Consider the following 15,080-nt stretch of genomic DNA (forward strand, 5'->3'; position numbering starts at 1 on the left):
CTGATTATCCACAGACAACACCTTCCACAGACATCCATCTTCCCCTCTGAGGAGAAGAGAGGGCAATCCAATGCAAGTAAATAAAGATTTGTAACTGTGATTCATCTGCCGATGTAAATTTATCTTTCCGTATTTTTTTTCTTCGGCTAGTGGTTGGTTGTCTCTTTTACTCTATTTGTCTGTTTATCCGTCCGGCTTACCCTCTCTTTGCCTGTCTGAAGGGATTACGTTTCTAAAGAAGCTGTAGTACTTCGTCGGTAGGGGGATATAACATAATAATTTGGTTTTGCCAAAATAGTTGATTTTAAAAAAGTTTCTAAAGCTGAAGTTTCGAGCATTAGCCTGTCGCCATTCGCCCTGACGAAAGGCTAACGTTCGAAACGTCAGCTCTAGTAATTCTTTACGGCGGCCAATTTACATTATCAATTCATTTTCTTGTTTAACAAAGTTCTGGCGTCTCTTCTTGTCGTCAGGGACGACCAGGCTTGATGACTTAAACAACATCATGTTAGCTATGGGAAAATTGAAATGTCGTGTTGTGTGATAGTGAAACCGATCTTTATCGCCTTCAAATTTAGGATATTGAAAATACAAGTTAGTAATCACTTGTATCCTATGCATGGAGAGTTCAGCTTTTCAGTTGTCTTTTTCTGATTTACTTTCAGCGAGAACCTGTTTGAATTAACATGTTTTGCTATTGTGAACAGGGTATTAGTTTCCTTGTTTGGGTACTGAGATCATCTGCGTAAGGCCAGTTCATAGAATGATCTTCGGCTAAAAGGAAGGTCTTCGGTGTCCGGGACTTAGGTTTTTCGGCATAATGAGTAGAAGTAATCAGCAGAGTCAATGGCGATCATACATTAAAATCTTATTCGCATGGAGAAGTGAGACCATACACCATGACCTCGCGCCAAATACCCTTCGCCCTCTCCCCCCTCCCTTAGGTCGATAGGTATTTGCAATATAGCAGCAAATATATTATCTTTAAACACAAGACAGGATTATATACATAAGTAGAGGGTGTGCTGGAAATTTAATAAAAACTCTTCTATAACAGAACAAGAAACTCACAATTAATAGAAACACACAGCATATTCCTTTATTTGTGCGTTACTTTAAGTTTAACTTTAAAATCTCTACTCGCAACAGAAAACGCAGGAGAGCCGTGCGGCCGACTGCGGGTATTACGGCTTTTTCCAGACCAGCACGCGTTAACCTTTTTGGACACACGTTAGCTTCCATTGTGGCTTTCTATTGGATTGCGATATGCCTTTCAAGGGATATGATTATATTTCCATTACAACTGAACAAGTCAGGCGAAATCAACGAAAAACTAAGAGAAAAACTTCCGTCTGACTAGAAACCCAAAGCACTGATGGAATATCTATCAAACTGTTGAGCCAGTTTATAAGCAAATACAACTCTTGTCTTTGGTTTAAGAATTGGAGAAAAACAATGTGCAATATTCTCACCTTAAAGTATGGAGTCCATTTGAACTGTGGCCGTCAGATGCGAGAGACTAGCGAAATTACAGATGCTACCGGTAATTAAAATCTAGAATAACAACTCTCAAGCATTACGAGTTGTAATATATGTAAATAAAAATGACAACCATATCAAAAAGTTATGTTAGTAATTCCGGCAGGTGCATGAACCTTGTTGATATTATCTAAAAAAAACTTGACATCAGAGGGGGTCCGAACGGATTAAATTTCCAAATTGCCTAAGATCAAGGGATGTCTTTCGATCGTGTTATGAATAATATTGCGACCAGTTTCTGAATATGATAAACTAACGAATCTTTATTTCACTTCATTAACAAATTGTAAAGAACGCAAAACGTTCTGGTGTTTAAAGCTAAAATGACATTTTCAGTAACACGATAGAAATTTGATTTACATTTTGGAAAAAAAGTTGAAACTTCTCTACCATAAAATTAAAAACTGATATATGCGGTAGACCTTGAAAAGGGAGAATATGACGAATAAACTTTCCAATCTCGAAAATTGATGATTAGGCTTTGGGTATTTTAGCTAACAAATTCAGCAAGGTAAGGTAAACATGTTGTTATTATTTTCTGCAACAAGTGCAATGCCGCACGATCCTAAATCGTTATTCAAATTTGGGTGCTGTTCTCGAAATCAATCTAACACTCATATTTTATGAAGGAAAACAATATATTATTTACACTTTCTCTTCAAATTCATGTTTTAATTTTTTTTCTTGAAATAAGAAATGTATATTTAAAGAATATATTTAAAATTAGCAACGGGCGACATTGATGCCTAACAATTTTCAACTTCATAGGAAAACAAGTCGACACCAAATCTTCTATTTGGCTGCTAGAAACACATCACTAAACAACTTCGAAAAAAAAGGAGAGATAACATCCTAATAATACATGAGCAAAATATTCCATCGCAAGAAAGGAGAAGACTGGATAAAGTAAAGCAAAACTCGAAACATCAGGAAATCTAGATGGTATAAATTTCAAATCGGAAGCGATTGAGGCCGATAAAGGGGTGACAGATGCGATCAAAAGCTTTCTGCCTACCATTTACCGCTTTGTAAAAATAATTTCTTCTCCCTTAATTCTAAAATGCTAATTTTTCAATTTTGAAACTTAAACCATAACTCCATATTTACTCTCGTATAACTAGTACCCCAGAGGTCGTGAGGTTAAATTTGTAACTTGTATTTGTAAGCCTGGTATGAGTACGTTTTAAATTTTGTCGTTATATTGGTAATAACAAAAAATAACGATAACAATAATGATAATATTGATAACATACAGTGAATCCAAGACCGGAGACTTTAAACTATTGTACATAAATGAATTCAAAAATAAATGCAAAACTAAACAACTTCGGAAAAAAAAGAAAAAAAAAATACATACTTGGCAGGCACTATTGTTGCTAAGGTATTACTTATTTTTCAACAGATAAACATTCGCTCCCTCATTTTTAATGACCCTGATGAGTTATTTTTCATATTTTTTTCGCTAAATATTTGAGAAGTGTAACATAAACCTTGACGATAATCCTAATACTGAGTATCAGAGCTCATCTCAGTACGCTCTTTATAGATGGTGCCGCTTAAGGATACTTGGGCTTTGAAAATCTTTCCCTAGGTGTTATTACGATTCGCACTTAATGTTTTAGCAAAACTTTCACATTTGAGTAGCCAGATATCCTATGGTGATCAAACAATGGACACAATAAAGTAAACAGTACGTTTCCATAAGCGCCCGCAAAGACGCAACTGTTAAAATGAAATAACAATTCGTGGGTTATTTTTACTGCTTGCGCATATTACAAAAACCTCTTGACACAGCTTTATGTTCATCAAAGGCAACTCATACTATTATCATTCACAATTTACACGCACCTTCTACTTACAGCATTTTCCTACAATTCAAAAGGGATGAATTTAAAATCGGGGTCTATTTATTTGTTTCACTTGACACAAAGACGTGGCGTGGGAAAAATGTCTGTGTTCATGGCCAGTTTTTATTTGAAGATGCAAGCACGGTTCTAGAAGAGTGACAAAACATCATTGAACGTTTAATTAAAATTTTTAAATCAAAAACATTTTCTTTACCTGTTTTACAACGTTCAAAAAAAGAAAGAAAAGAAAAGCGGCGCAAATATATCATCCCTAGTCTGTGTTCATGGCCAATTTTTATTTTAGGATGCAAGCACGCTTCGAGAAGAGCGACAAAACATCATTAAACTTTTAATTAAAATTTTTAGATCAGAAACCTTTTCTTTACCTGTTTTACAACGTTAAAAAAAGACAAAAAAAAACGACACAAATTTATCATTCCTAGGGTTTCGTGCCTACTCTTCATGAACCAAAAAATAATGGAATAAAAATTAATTATGGTCGTCTTTGTTTGCTGAGAGCATTCTCATATCTACTGTTAAAAACACCCTTCAAACCTATTATAAAATATAGAAATGTTGCCATGAAGCTTAAGAAATGTGAGTGTAGCAAAGGAATTCTCTTGCCACTAAATTGCATTTTGATATCGAATGGAGTAATCTCGCTGAGAAATAGAGCAACATTATGCTAATGTGTATAATGAAAAAGCTGCAAGGCAATTCAGCAAAAATAAACTTGAAAATGCCCAAAGCTGCCTAAATTTCCCACCTTTTTAGGACAAAATTAACCAAGAAAAAATACTAGCATACACTGTATCTCCATTTCTTACAAAAGACACTGGGTGCAACGACATATTGTAGTGTTATCTTCCTGAGTAACAGGAACGTGTAACATCGAGTATACATAATAAGAAATTTGATTGAGATTTCTCGTCGAGTACCTTTGGTCGTTGTTGGGCTGTTTCTTGAAATATCTCACCAAAAATTCAGTCTCTGTTTTAGACCTCTTATGTCCACTCCCTGAGCCGTAATAGCCGCAAATGCGATAGTCAACTCCTATTACGGAAAGATAACATCGTAAAGATCACTTGTAGGTCACGGAGGCCATCAGAAAGGATGTAAATACAATCATGTGTGACGTCAAGCGGTAATCTTTTAGAATGTTATACCATTAATAAATTGATAAGTTTTCATCGCTGTGTAACTTTGCCATTGTCTAATATTCTGGGAAGGAAACGAATAATTCAAATAAAACGCTTTCAATCGAAATTAAGCTAATCGAAAACATCACGTATTTTTAAAAAAAAAGATGTGTAGGGCTTTCCGGTGCAATAAAATTTCTTTGAATCATAGGATCATAATTTTTCAATTTTTAATATAAACAAAACTTTATTCCTAATGATTTCAGAGGAGTCAGTCCGTGTGTCTTCCTAATTCTGCTAATTTGAAATAAAATTAATGACGAAATTTTGTTTTCTCCGCAGGATAACAATTAAAACACCAAATTTCGCTGACATCTGTAGACATTCCTAAAAGTATATCTGCATAATCAAATCTAGATTGACATCAAAATGATCACAAATGGAATTATTTACTTCTCAAACATACATCAATTTATTTAAGCTGACATTTAAACCTATATTTATCATAAGAAAGTTTTCTGTGTTCAAATAGAGAATAGAGGACTATTTTTTTGAAAAAATCTGATAACTCCGAAAATCACTTTACTACATTTTTTCCTTAAAGCGACGCAAAAGGACAACTGAATAGGAGGGTGGAATGATAAATCATTTATGTTAATTTGCCTCTTAGCTTAAAAAAGTGTAAGACTTTTCCCTTACTTCAATTTAACCAGCCTGACGTACGTATGTTCCGCACCAGACACGTGGAGCTCTCACACAGAAGAAATATTTAATCTTAATACAAAATTATTTCACCGGCTGGGAGTGACGTTTTTTCATTGTAGCCGAAGGAGGTCTTAATAAGGTTGTGCAAAGATGTGAAAATGTCACAAAATTTTACAAAGAACTCAGAACGATACAAAATTCTCTTTTTTTTTTTTGACTGGTTGCCAAAGATTCATTATGTCCAGACCCTAATGTGCAAGTCGTTTTTGACCTTGCACGAAACTGGTAATAAAATGACCATCATAACACAAAAGACGCAACTTGTAGCTAAAGAGTTCTGTCATTTGCGTTAAAATAGTAATTAGAAAATTATAGAGAAAACCATTTGTCAGCCGACAGATTTACTAAAGACCTCTTTCTTAATTCTTTTAAGTGGAGTTCGAGGTTCTACTGAAGATATTCCTAATAAGAATATGCAGTGTAATACTTAGGCCAAACGTTAGTTTACTAAAGTGGCCGCTGAAAAGAGTTTCTAAAACTGACCGGTTTGGAGCGTTAGCCTTTCGGGTTGATTCTCGAAAAGTCAGCTTAAGAAACTTTTTACGGTTGCCAATTATCAACTCAATTGATTAAAACAAAATTATCTTGTAAAAAAAAGACCCCTCGGACGCAGCAATAACGAATATTTAGAAACTTACCCCATTTCATCATTTATTAAAAGCGTGATCAGGTGATGGATTTCAACTGGCCTTCATGTCAAATTTGAATGATTTGGTTTTCGTTTTGCATTTGCACTGAATTACGTTCTTACGTTGTTTAAAGGAAACTTAACGCAAGTTGATGTTGAAAACGTGAGGTCACCCTATGTCTTGCAATTTGGTTTAAGCAGGATTCTGCCGCTGATAGTTAAAACAAATATGTCAATAGTCGGAAAAAAATATATATATAAGTCATAGCTAGATAATTTGTCGTTCGGAAAATATTAAAGGAAATGACGCTAAAAGCAATCAGAGAAGAGACCAATTTTTCGGATTGTTAATTGTACCTTTTTGCACCAGTTGGTGGTATAGGAGTTAAGTAGCTAAGCATTTTATCTCCTTCATTGGCTGAACTGAAAGGTAATTTAGCTCATGTTTTCTATTACGTACCAATTACCCTTATCTAAACAGGAGAAGTATGTTCCTGAAGTCAAACAATTTTTTCCAGCATTCTAGAAGAAACAAAAATGTATAACTAACAGCGTTTTCACTTTCCAAAGAGGGACATTGCGTTTCAAACATCATTTCTGAAAATGCCTATAATCCGGTTCCAAACGCAGCCATTTTTGAAAATAACTTAGTAACTATACCACGCAAACTAAACTGCATTACTATTAAAGGGAAAATTAAGAGGAGTATTTTCTAAATCTTAAGAGGAACATTAGGACACAATTACTTGCTGTTTACACAAATGCTTCTCTGATAACTTAACTTGAACTCATGCCAACGTTGTCAATGTAAAACATGAGGATAAACGAAAAAGAGAAATACTGACAAAACTGCCATCACGTGTTTCTTCTCCTGCTTGAAATGGTCCGTAAGAAATTATTACGAAGAACTTCCTTGCCTAAGGGGAAAATATACTTGAATTTTGGATGAATGGTAGAGAGGGGAAATCGACATATTTGTCGCATAGTTTTCACAGTTATGTAATTCTAGTCGGTGAAGAATGGAAATGTAGGAAGGGTTTGTTCGTTACAAAGTAAAGGCGTTGATCCAAATCCTTCGCCCTGAGTTTAGAGATTATATTCAAATTTATCTACATCATATCCCAAGATCAATCTCCCAAAGCTGATAACAGTACTTGAATTCTCCAGATGACAGAAATCAGATTTACTCTTATAAAATTTGCCCAATCAGGGGCAGTTTTCCTTAGTAAAAGTAGCTCTTGCAGCTGTAATGTAAAATGACGACAATCCCTTAAATTTCTTTACTTTTACCCTTTATCATACTACTTAAAAACAGTTGTGGCGCATATCATTGTTCAGTTCTAAACGCCTGGCTTCTAAATAATCAAGGATTTGGTGGGGGGGGGGGGGGGGGAAGATTACTTAGTATCAATTAAGAAATAAAATTTAAGTTATTAAAATTATGGTTATAGGTCATTAGTCGTTGAGGCGGTATCCTGTAAGTGTTCCAATTATTCAATTAGCATGGCTTAAAGCATTTAATGAGAACCATCAAAATTCTTTCGGGGCCCTTTGGGGTAAAAAGCGAAAAATAAAACGTCATATAATATAATAAATCAACAACGAGGTAATTTGACAGTGGCCAACATTTTCCTTCCTGTAACAGTATTTCTTAGTAGTTTTCGTGTTGCCCTTCGCGAGGATCTCCTCGTCATCCGCACGTCCAAACGCTTGAATCTGTTGTTTGTCTTGTTAGGGCCAGTTGACGGGGTTCAGGAACACTGGAATCTACGACGAAGCCCTCAAAATATCTTGTACATTATGTTCAGTCTTCATTGACAAAGACGGCCGGAGCGTGGTCAGACTTCTCGACCTGTTGTTGCGGGGTAATGCTTGGCTAAAAGTCTTCGATAATTAGGAAACAAACATGAGAAATCTAATTAAAAAAAGTGATCTTAGCGAAGAGGGTTGTGGTAAGACGAAATATTAATTGTTGGAACGACTGCCACATGGTAGCAATTTGACAACAAATTTAAGAGAGAGCGAAGCACAGAGAGCGTGCTGACGACACTATTGTTCGCTATGCAAATAAAGTTTGTTTTGAAAATTCATGTAGAAGTGGTTAGTGATGAATATTTATCGAAACGCAATGAAGTTTTTTTAGTATAAACTAAGACAGGAAGATAACATAGCACAAAAAGATGATATTAACTCGTTTTTTCCTGCAAGAATTACAATATTTTCCGGCGCAAATCCCGTGCACGTTGTCCGGGAGTGAATAGTGTGAGGATATTACGAGTTTTAGCAGCCAATGAGAGCGTTTTTTCAACGCTATCCATTGTTTTACTAAACAATAGTCCATGATATCATGACATGAGACATATCTTTCTCAGCTTGCAAAATTTTAAAACCACTGCACGGGCGAGGGGCTTCGAAATTAGGCAGACTTTAAACTCGACAGAATAAATGCAATATCCGCTGCATTTATTGCACTCATCATGGCAACTTTTGTTTATTGATTGATTGCTTTCGACCAGTTAGATTTCTCAATGAAATTATTGGTGTGTGACACTAAGTTGCTATAGATTGTGCAAATAAAAATAGCATATATCCAAATAATGCTCAAAATCATGTTCTAAATTATGCTTTCGTATAAAAATTATGCTAGATTGTCTTAAAGAATGCTTTTCAAAAAAGAAAGTCCAAGTTACGCATTTACTGTTAACTGCACCCACAGTGCCACTGTACACTGCCTCTCTGTATCCTGCCACGTTCAGTAAAATTGGTTGGCTCGACTGTTATTGTGCTTGAGCTGAGTTGAAGAGTGTGGAAATCTTTGTGTCCAAGACGATCGAGTGTATTAGAAAATTCAGAACAACTACATATCCATACCCAAAGATTATACCGTAATCTAAAATGTAGCAAAAAGCAGCGACATTAGAGGAAACCCAAACGGTAGCTAATTTATTACATATGAGCGCTTCAAAGTTATAATTTTTTTCATTTCTAAGCCCCAGCAATAGGGCGAGAAATCTGTCCACGCTAGCTTATGGCCCTTATTGTCATCAAAGACACTGAACAGAATGCAGGGCTTTTGATGAATTCAGTGTTTGTAAAACTAGGGAATCCTATAATTCGAGATAATAAGCACTGAGAGGTGGAATAGCAAGACGGAGTGGGGAACCAACAACGGATCAGTAGTCGCCAGCAATCTAAAACGAAAAAGTCTTCGCCAGGGATGTTAATGAATTTTGCAAGAAATTAATTTCGTGATAATCCCCGGGTATTTAAAACTTTACAATATTAGCGTTTGGTCACTGTTGTCAACATATTTTAAAATATTGCCATTCAAGTTTGTTATTGGCAAAAAACCGGAAAAATTGACAAGAGCAAGATAAAACACTATAAAACTCTTTTCTGCTATTGGTTCCCCTTCATTCGACCTCTCCTTTATGCAAGGACACTCTTTATAATTACTACACTATGCTCATAAGCAAAAGTGATTTATCTTCAATAAACAAATAACTTTAAAAGCTCTCCTTCTTTGAAGATAAATTTTTTCCCACATTTTCACATTGGTAAGAAAGAAAAATGAAATGGAAGTATTATTATCTTGTTCGTTTTCACACCGTGGTGCATGTGAATGCACTGAGTTATTGCATTCGCCATTACTGCCCTACAATGAAACAAAGTCTTTTCAAGACATCGTTAATGTTTTGACTCTCTGTCCCTTATTATGTTCACGTGGAAATAACGAATATTAACAACAGCACGTGCACGTTGTTATTATGTTTATTAGTCGTTACTTTCCAATAACGCATACGTAGCTATATGAGTCCGCTATTATACAACAAATAAGATGATGACTCGAAGAAGATCTAACTCCATGGAGAGCAAAGTGCTTGTCTAATTGTCTGCTTTACGGCTTTTCTCACTTCGCTTATCTTCCAGCAGTAAAGAAATGGATTCAAGGTAGAGTTAAAATAAAAGTAAGGTTGCTACTATTCCCCTGACTAGGACTTTATGTGATGATACTGTTTTTCTATGAGCTGTCACACTTTCAACTATAATATATGGTGCATAACAAACAACTAGAGCAAACGACACGGACAGTGCACTGTACACTGTTTTTCTGTATCAAGGTTCAGCGAATGTGGTTGACTGGACTGTTGTTGTACTCTTGCCTTGTTATTACGGAGAGTGTAGAAAATCTTTGTGTACGCGGCCATTGAGATGACTAAACATAACGGTACAATTATATATAAAAACCAAAAGCCTATGCGTTTAATTAAAATGTGGCATATAGCAGCGACACCAGACGCAACCCAAACGGCAGCTACTATTATATAAGTGCGCTTCAAAGTTACAATTTGTTTATATCTCAGCCCCAATAACAGGGCAAGAAGTCCGTCAACGCTTATGGTCGTCATTGTCGTCAAAGATACTCCACACAGTGCATAGCTTGATAGGTAGCAGGCACTTCTTGCGTATCGACAAAGATTCCATTGTTTGTAAATTGAGGAAATCCGATACATAACACTGAGAGGATGGGTAACAAGACCAACCAACAGATCGGTAGTCACCAGACTACGGTACAAGAGTTTCGACGGTGGATGAAGCGAAGATTGTTTGCGAAGGGCAACTAGGATTAGAGAATTCCCAAGAATTGCAGTGAGGGAGAGAAATATATTTAGCACTGCGAGATGAATTGATGGTTGTTGTGATCCACTTGTTAAAGTGGGAGAGCATACTAGTTCTTCGTGTGTTTTCATCTGTATTCCATCTCCTGTTAAATTGTTTGCAGCTATCATTCTCATCTCGTCTCCTATTTCTCTTTTTTAAGGTTACCTGAGATTGCGATGAGAGATATGTCGTCTTGGCAATACCCGCAAAGATACGATCATTTATACCTTACTTTATTAGAAACGATATTATGAAGACTTCCTTTGCGATCACTAAATACGCAATGCAAGAAATAAGACCGACCATTAAGTTCATTTTATTTTTTTTTTTTTTTTTTTTTATTTCACTTCAGGGTGTGCCTCAGGCGGAAATTAGTAAAATGACGAAAGCAAATGTAGTCTATAAAATCACTATCTCATAGCTCGACAAATACTCGCTTTTCACCTATATAATCTTTTATAACTAGGATAGGTAATAAGTATCATTTGTGTGAGATTGAGGAGAATCAGAAGCTAAATAGAAAAAGTCCGCACTAGAGATATTAATGGGTTTTGGAGAAAATTGAATTCGTGAATTGAATTGGCGTTTAGCCACAGATGCCAACATTTCCTAAGGTAATGGATTTCAACTTTGAATTAATAAAGCCTTCCAGCTCTTTACTTTCCATTTCGCTCCTGACTGAAGCTAGAAACGGAAACAGCAACATGAGAAAGATATATCATACTACCAAACCCTGTCGGATTTAGTTAAGTTGTTTATTCCTTTCATACGCCCTCTTCCCTTATTCCAAGACATTAATTGTAATTATCCCCCATGATCAGAAGCAAAAGGAATTTTACCCTCCGCAGAAAAATAACTTTAAAAGCTCTCCTTCACTACTCTTTGAAGTTCAATTTCATCCCACGCCTTCATATTACTAAGAACGCAAAATAAGGAATATCGAACTAACTTCCTGTTTGTTTCTACACCATAAATTCATACATAACTGCTTGTTCTATTCGCAATAAATACCATTGCAGTAAACAAAGTTTTCTAAAGATAATTTTACTAATCAACTCAGTCTTTTAATTTCTTCAAGTCAAATTGTTATCGAGTTTTTATGTTCATGACTTTCTAATAATATAACCGAAAAGCGTCTTCTTGTGGCAACCGTAACTTTAAAAGTCCGGTTTGATATAATGAATGAATGATGACTCGAGGCAGATCTAACTCCATGGACAACAAAGTGCTTATCTGATTGTCTGCTTTACTGCTTGTCTCACTAAACAAACCTTCCAGCACTAAATAAATGGGTTTAACGTCGATTTAAAGCTATTCATCCGATGACGACTTAATGTGATGAAAATTTTTCTCTTTGAGCTGTTCAAATTTCAGGAATGTCACTTGGTGCATACAAAGCACTTTAAACAAGCTGAATCAATAGTGCACTGTGCACCGCCTCTCTGTATCGAGAAATGTTGAGGGTATCTTTTGTTTCTAATCATATATGTGGAAAATTACTTATCTAATATCTTGACTTAAAACAACAGGGCACATGAAGGGAATTAAAAGAAAAGTTTTTAATATCGTATTATCTTGCTCTTAGCACGTCTCGTTTCTCTTTCTAGTTAGGCACGAAAAGGAAAGTGAAAGACTGGAAGACTTTTGAAATTAAAAATTGAAATAGTTTACGATATGTCGGCATCTGCTACTAAACGCCAATATTGTATAGTTTTAATCACTCGGAGATTGTCACAAAATCAATTTTCCAAAACCTATTAACACCTGTGGCATGGACTTTTCATTTTAAGCTTGCTAACTTCGATAATGATTCCTCTAAACTCCAAAAAAGAAAGCTTAATTACCTATCGCAGTGGTAAAAGTTTATCCGCGTATTAAAAGAGGGAGTATTAATCAAGAGATGTGAAATGGTGATATCACAATGTCTTATGCTTGCCTCATTTTGCCAATTCAGGGGCGCACGAAAAAGTTCAAGAGAAGAAATGAATTTTTTTCTCCTCAAAGTCAGTGTTCTCGCGCAGTCTTTAGAATGATCTCCGCGGGAAGTCTTTATAAGATCGTTCTTAAAACATTAGGATTTCAGTGGTCATAGCTGGACGGGTGCTGCTAAGACGAATATTTCTCGTTGCAATCACGAATAATATTACTAAAAAATAATAATAAAATAAAGAAAGATAAATAAGAATGATTAACACAACTTATTTAACAGTAGGTGGAATGCATATAAAAACATATCAGGAACTTGCATGTTCCATTTCTTTTGCAGGCAGATTACAACAGTAATCCATTCAGAATGTCCCCTCCATCCGCCGTCCAAACTCTCGTGCCGTTGTCTGGCTTCATCTGATCTGTCGGTTGGTCTCATTACCCAGCCTCTCTCTATGTTACTCATCGGATGTTGAGTATGACGGCTATAAGTGTTAACAGACTTCCCGCGCTGTTCTTAGGGCTGAGATACAAACAAGTTGTAATTACGGAGTCTACAAGTATTATTTTAGCTGCCGTTTGGGCTTTAACAGGTGTCTCTGCCTTATGCTATATTTCAGATTACCGTATAACCTTATGGAATAAATATATATCTGTGTTACATCTTGTTTAGTGATCTCAATCGGCTCATACACAAAAATTTTTCTCACCCTCATTTATCCTCAGGCACAAGTACAAGATCATTTTCAGGCGAGCTAAACAAATGCACTGAACATTTCGCGATTCAGAAAGGCGGTATACAGCATTTTCATCCTGTCAATCGTCACTGGAGGGTAAGCAGTAACCTTACTTTACTTCAACTCAACTTTGAATCTGTTTCTTTAATGTTGGAGGATTAGTGAAGTGGGACAAGCAGTAAAAGAGACAATCAGACAAGCACTTTGCTGTCTATGGAGTTAAAAATCCCCGTTGAGTTATTCTCGCACTAACTCTTTCAAAGCTGACTTCCCACTTCACGGCTGCTAGCAAAGAACGTTCACCGGAATGTTGAACATATGAATCGAGACACTAACCTTGTCTTGTGAGTGGTATTTCACTGGCAATGAACAGTTTTCAAATTGATTAGCTCATTAGTAAAGAGCACTTGGGCCCTTCGTACTAGCACTTTTTCGTCGGGCGGGAAACGAAACTTTGTCAAAAACAAAGTTAAACTCAAGTATTTAACAACTATTCAGAGAAGTGGAGGTGAATAGATAAACAATGGCGTCCATTTGGCGCGAAAATACCCACAGAGATCTTTCCGCTGACATTACTACTCCGAGATACGAACAGTTTCCGAGAGCGAACTGTGCAAACTGTGAGCTTCGAGAAACAGATGATAGACGAGTAAATTTTCGCGCCAAATGGAGGCTAGAGTACTATAAAGTACTTTTTACCATTTAAGAACTGATATGTTCGCCCTCTTCGGATGGTGGATTGCAACAGCAATCGATTCATCTCGTAATAATAAACATCTTCCTCTCCGTCACGGCAACTCTCGGGAATTCTCTTATCCTTGTTGCCCTTTGCAAAGAATCTTCCATTCATCTACCGTCCAAACCGTTTTACTGTTGTCTGACAACGACTGATCTTTTGGTTAGTCTCGTTAGCCAGGCTCTCTATGTTATTTATTGGATATCCTTAGTTTACAGAAACTGGAATCTTTGTCGATAGACAAACGACGCAGGTTATTTAACCAGCTATGCATTTTGTTCGGTGTTTTTGATGACAATGACGGCCATTAGCGTAGACAGACTTTTCGCGCTGTTGCTGGGGCTGAGGTACAAACAAATTGTAACTCTGAAGCGCATTAATATTTCTTTTACTGGCGTTCGGGATTTATCAGGAGTCAATGCCTTATGCTATATTTCAGATTACCTTTTAACTCTTTGGTTTGGATATATAGGTGTTAGATTTCCTGCTCATCACGTCATCATAGCGCCCTAGTACATACAAGATCTGATAGATCTACGGTCGAGTCATCCAAACCTACTGGAAATTTCGCGATACAGAAAGGCGGTGTACCGTGCACTGTGGGTGCAGTTAGCATTAGCTGTTTGTTATCTACCATTTGATATATTGATTGTGGTGGCCCGGAAGACATTTTCGTCGCATATAGTCGTCACCAGAGAAATAGCAATCCCTTACTTTACTTTTCTTCAACTTGACGTTAAATTCGTTCCTTTACTGCTGAAAGATTTTTGAAGTGAAACAAGCAGCAAAGCAGAAAATCAGACAAGCACTTCGCTGTCCATGAAGTTAACTCTTCCTCGAGCAAACATTTTATTCATTGTTTCGAGGCTGACTTAAAAATTTTCGGTTGCATTAAGACAACGTTTGTCGGTTTCGTTATGTGAAAGTTAATGACTGTTATATCGGTGTACAAGCTTTTGTTAGAAGATTTTATTTCCAGTTGAACAAAAAGAATAGACAGAAAGTGTAACCATATTTTTCATGGGAAAGCACTTATTATGAATGTAACAACTCATAATATATGCATGCACGTATGGTGTTGAAACAAATCGGACGTTGTTC

At 36.2% G+C, this 15,080-nt stretch overlaps 2 protein-coding genes and 1 pseudogene across 8 annotated transcripts in view; all 3 read right to left on the bottom strand.

The window, feature by feature from the left end:
- LOC149037405 (thyrotropin receptor-like) overlaps positions 1-4,362 on the bottom strand; it is a 46,044-nt gene extending 41,682 nt beyond the window's left edge. The window contains exon 1 of the mRNA XM_089188485.1: positions 4,325-4,362. The gene's annotated coding sequence lies outside the window, so the exon portion shown is untranslated. The remainder of the gene's footprint in view (positions 1-4,324) is intronic.
- Positions 1-15,080, bottom strand: part of LOC113679604 (thyrotropin receptor) — a 31,229-nt gene that overhangs the window by 4,671 nt on the left and 11,478 nt on the right. For 2 of the 7 annotated variants that reach the window (XM_089188479.1, XM_089188478.1), the window contains exons 1-2: positions 4,325-4,461; positions 1,473-1,554 (exon numbers count right to left, since the gene is read on the bottom strand). The exons of 3 other annotated variants lie outside the window; for them this stretch is intronic. The gene's annotated coding sequence lies outside the window, so the exon portion shown is untranslated. Of the gene's footprint in view, positions 1-1,472; positions 1,555-4,324; positions 4,466-15,080 lie in introns of those variants that run through there. 2 more of the 7 variants (XM_089188476.1, XM_089188477.1) reach the window with 1 other exon arrangement.
- Positions 9,653-10,708, bottom strand: LOC149037409 (adenosine receptor A3-like; annotated as a pseudogene).

Source organism: Pocillopora damicornis, chromosome 11, assembly GCF_964200805.1.
Source record: "Pocillopora damicornis chromosome 11, jaPocDami1.2, whole genome shotgun sequence".
NCBI lineage: Eukaryota > Metazoa > Cnidaria > Anthozoa > Scleractinia > Pocilloporidae > Pocillopora > Pocillopora damicornis.